At 63.7% G+C, this 4,719-nt stretch overlaps 1 long non-coding RNA gene across 1 annotated transcript; it reads right to left on the reverse strand.

Annotated features, from left to right (window-relative positions):
• Nucleotides 1-261: 261 nt before the first annotated feature.
• LOC146544415 (uncharacterized) lies at nucleotides 262-4,306 on the reverse strand. Its single transcript, XR_014882849.1, has 3 exons — nucleotides 2,363-4,306; nucleotides 621-2,195; nucleotides 262-454 (listed from the first exon to the last, which is right to left on the reverse strand). It is a non-coding gene; the product is annotated as an uncharacterized LOC146544415 (long non-coding RNA).
• Between the last annotated feature and the right edge of the window lie 413 nt (nucleotides 4,307-4,719).

A 4,719-nucleotide genomic window follows, 5' to 3' on the forward strand; every position in this document is an offset into this window, starting at 1 on the left:
AAGCTTGGTCTTAAGCAGACCAAGGCAATATTCCATACCCTATGCCATGACACGTAAGGATAGTTTGGAAAAAAATGACAACACCCCACAGCAAGGCCACGATAACCCTCAGAAAAGAAAAAAGGGATATTCCTTGAGGCGGAAGAGAGAAACAAAAGCCTGGCTGGCAATTGAACGAGAACCTTTATGCTAACAGAGGCATAACTTAACACAAAAACTCAATTCAGGCCAGAGATGAAAAGGAAATATCACAGCAACAAAAAACACGTAAATAAATTTTATTCTCAAATAACTAAGAAGGAAACAGAGAGCAAACAAGAGCAATAGGCACACTAGAACTGTGGCTCCAAAAGACAAGTCAATCGAACAAGACTGACAGTCAACAGAATCTTCTTGCTCTACGCTGCCTCTGGCGTCCCCACGCCGCTGCTTCTTCTTTCTTCCGCAGCAGCTCCTGAAACGTCAGCGGGGACACCGTTAGACCTGCGGAGCGGCAGGCCCCCCCCACCTGAAGGAAAAGGGAATCCCAACATCGCAAAGCACCACCCAGCCGAGGAAGGCCTTGCAGCCCCCCTCCCCAGTTCACCCCAGCAAAAACTGCTCTGAGCAGCTTTTCTCACCTCACTGGCGCACGGCGCGCATCCAGCCGGTGCTGCGGGGGATCACAGAGGCGGGCAGACTGGGCAAATGGAGCTGGGCACACAACAAGCGGCGGCCAGAGAGTCGGCTTCCCTGATTACAGGGGACACCCAGCCACCGCATCCATCGCAAAAGGCCTGGGACTGCGGGGCACTGCTGCTCCCTGGCTTACAGGGCAGCCCCCATCCCTACCGGCCGAGGGAGGCTCCTTCTCTCCCAGTCCGGGGGCACCTTGGCCCGCACCCCGCTAACGGGGCGGTCACCCACACAGGCTGCCAGCTGAGCGCAAACGCTCGCGCACCCAGACCCTGATTACAGGCGGGCGGACAACACCCCTGGAGCCACAGAGCTCGGTTTCCCCCCCAGCGGCAGGAGCGACTCTCAGCAGCCAGGCAGCGGGGCGACACGGCCAGAGGCCGCGGTCGGGATCCCAGCCCCGATTCCAGGGAGGGCGCAAGCCCAACCTCGCGTCTCGCGGCCCCGTGCCTCTGAAAGGCCGGGGCCACATTCCCACCTGACTACAGGGGGTCTCTCAGAACGCAGCTCACCAAGCACACACATGGGGGGCACACACAGCCCTGCCTACAGGACGGTACCCCCATCCCCCAACCTCACCAAGAAGCCCCGCGGAGCACGAGGCTCCCGCCAACGCCTGAGCTACAGGCCGGCCCGCCCGGCTGCACCAGAACATCACCAACCTCTCGTCTTTGGGAACCCACGGAGCAACCTCGACCCGCCGAGCGGGGAGGTCACCCCACACACAAAAGCAGCACCTCAACCTGCGCCCTCTGACGGGACAGGGAGGGGTCACTCCCGCCAGCTGGATGGCTAGAGCAGCCGGCTGCAATGCTGCAGCCTCCCCACACCTGATTACAGGGCGGGCGGGCCGCTCGGGGGACTGAGGGCTCCGCAGCTTGGGACACACGCCCCGAGAACGGGGCTGTCACGCTGCCAGCGGAACACGCGCCCGCGCAAGAACAGACAAGAGCCTGTGACCTGTCCCTAGCCTGCACGGAGGCCAAAGACCTCAACGTGCCAAGGGGCTTCCCACCTAAAGCCAAAGGCCAGATGCCGCAACGCGCACCCCGAGTACGGGGCCGTCGCATTGACACGCCACCTCCAGGCAACGATGCCGAGGGCCCGGAGGAGGAAGAGGGGCGGGGAAATGGCACTACCCTGCTTACAGGGCGGCCTCGGGGTCCGGCGAGCTCCATTTCCCACTCAGGTGCGGAGAGGTGGCTCTCGCCCTCCGTTACAGGGGGCCACGCTCCCCAGGCAGCCGAAGGAGCAGCAAGGCAAAAGGCCAACTACAGCAACAGCAAAGACCCGAGCCCTGCTTACAGGGAGGTCGCCCAGCACAAAGCCGGCCTGGTCACCCAAGGCGTCGGCAACGCTCAAACTCAAATGGGACTGCGGCCCCGCTAACGGGACAGGTGCTTTGCCCAGAGTGCCTCTCTCCTTCCCCCCCGCGTCGGCACGCTTCCGCATCCTCTTCTTGCTCGATCCTGCCTCCCGCGTGCCCACGCCGCTGCTTCTTCTTTCTTCCGCAGCAGCTCCTGAAACGTCAGCGGGGACACCGTTAGACCTGCGGAGCGGCAGGCCCCCCCCCACCCGAAGGAAAAGGGAATCCCAACATCGCAAAGCACCACCCAGCCGAGGAAGGCCTTGCAGCCCCCCTCCCCAGTTCACCCCAGCAAAAACTGCTCTGAGCAGCTTTTCTCACCTCACTGGCGCACGGCGCGCATCCAGCCGGTGCTGCGGGGGATCACAGAGGCGGGCAGACTGGGCAAATGGAGCTGGGCACACAACAAGCGGCGGCCAGAGAGTCGGCTTCCCTGATTACAGGGGACACCCAGCCACCGCATCCATCGCAAAAGGCCTGGGACTGCGGGGCACTGCTGCTCCCTGGCTTACAGGGCAGCCCCCATCCCTACCGGCCGAGGGAGGCTCCTTCTCTCCCAGTCCGGGGGCACCTTGGCCCGCACCCCGCTAACGGGGCGGTCACCCACACAGGCTGCCAGCTGAGCGCAAACGCTCGCGCACCCAGACCCTGATTACAGGCGGGCGGACAACACCCCTGGAGCCACAGAGCTCGGTTTCCCCCCCAGCGGCAGGAGCGACTCTCAGCAGCCAGGCAGCGGGGCGACACGGCCAGAGGCCGCGGTCGGGATCCCAGCCCCGATTCCAGGGAGGGCGCAAGCCCAACCTCGCGTCTCGCGGCCCCGTGCCTCTGAAAGGCCGGGGCCACATTCCCACCTGACTACAGGGGGTCTCTCAGAACGCAGCTCACCAAGCACACACATGGGGGGCACGCACAGCCCTGCCTACAGGACGGTACCCCCATCCCCCAACCTCACCAAGAAGCCCCGCGGAGCACGAGGCTCCCGCCAACGCCTGAGCTACAGGCCGGCCCGCCCCGCTGCACCAGAACATCACCAACCTCTCGTCTTTGGGAACCCACGGAGCAACCTCGACCCGCCGAGCGGGGAGGTCACCCCACACACAAAAGCAGCACCTCAACCTGCGCCCTCTGACGGGACAGGGAGGGGTCACTCCCGCCAGCTGGATGGCTAGAGCAGCCGGCTGCAATGCTGCAGCCTCCCCACACCTGATTACAGGGCGGGCGGGCCGCTCGGGGGACGAGGGCTCCGCAGCTTGGGACACACGCCCCGAGAACGGGGCTGTCACGCTGCCAGCGGAACACGCGCCCGCGCAAGTACAGGCCCAAGCCCTGGCGACAGGGCGGCCACGGCCACACAACCACCAAGTGGCTCTGATCTACACTACATAGCATGGAGGGAGACAGGACACTCGCTGCGCTCGCGGGACTGAGAGGGAACACCCCTTTTGCGGCGTGCACCAAAGTCCTCCGTTCCCCCAGGGAAGTCGAAGCTAAGCTGCAGCCGTCTTTGTGAGGGCCTAAAGGGAAAGCTCAGTCGCTCAGTCACTCCACAAACACAAACAAGGAAAGGAAGGGGAACGCACACACACAGATGCGACTTTCCAGAAGGGAAGGACAACGCAGCGCAGCCAAACCCTGGGAATAAACCCACAACGCGGGCAACAGACAAGAGCCTGTGACCTGTCCCTAGCCTGCACGGAGGCCAAAGACCTCAACGTGCCAAGGGGCTTCCCACCTAAAGCCAAAGGCCAGATGCCGCACAGCGCACCCGAGTACGGGGCCGTCGCATTGACACGCCACCTCCAGGCAACGATGCCGAGGGGCCGGAGGAGGAAGAGGGGCGGGGAAATGGCACTACCCTGCTTACAGGGCGGCCTCGGGGTCCGGCGAGCTCCATTTCCCTCTCAGGTGCGGAGAGGTGGCTCTCGCCCTCCGTTACAGGGGGCCACGCTCCCCAGGCAGCCAAAGGAGCAGCAAGGCAAAAGGCCAACTACAGCAACAGCAAAGACCCGAGCCCTGCTTACAGGGAGGTCGCCCAGCACAAAGCCGGCCTGGTCACCCAAGGCGTCGGCAACGCTCAAACTCAAATGGGACTGCGGCCCCGCTAACGGGACAGGTGCTTTGCCCAGAGTGCCTCTCTCCTTCCCCCCCGCGTCGGCACGCTTCCGCATCCTCTTCTTGCTCGATCCTGCCTCCCGCGTGCCCACGCCGCTGCTTCTTCTTTCTTCCGCAGCAGCTCCTGAAACGTCAGCGGGGACACCGTTAGACCTGCGGAGCGGCAGGCCCCCCCCCACCGAAGGAAAAGGGAATCCCAACATCGCAAAGCACCACCCAGCCGAGGAAGGCCTTGCAGCCCCCCTCCCCAGTTCACCCCAGCAAAAACTGCTCTGAGCAGCTTTTCTCAACTCACTGGCGCACGGCGCGAATCCAGCCGGTGCTGCGGGGGATCACAGAGGCGGGCAGACTGGGCAAATGGAGCTGGGCACACAACAAGCGGCGGCCAGAGAGTCGGCTTCCCTGATTACAGGGGACACCCAGCCACCGCATCCATCGCAAAAGGCCTGGGACTCCGGGGCACTGCTGCTCCCTGGCTTACAGGGCAGCCCCCATCCCTACCGGCCGAGGGAGGCTCCTTCTCTCCCAGTCCGGGGGCACCTTGGCCCGCACCCCCGTAACGG

This window comes from Meleagris gallopavo, chromosome 4 (assembly GCF_905368555.1).
Source record: "Meleagris gallopavo chromosome 4, MGAL_WU_HG_1.1, whole genome shotgun sequence".
In the NCBI taxonomy this organism is placed as follows: Eukaryota; Metazoa; Chordata; class Aves; order Galliformes; family Phasianidae; genus Meleagris; species Meleagris gallopavo.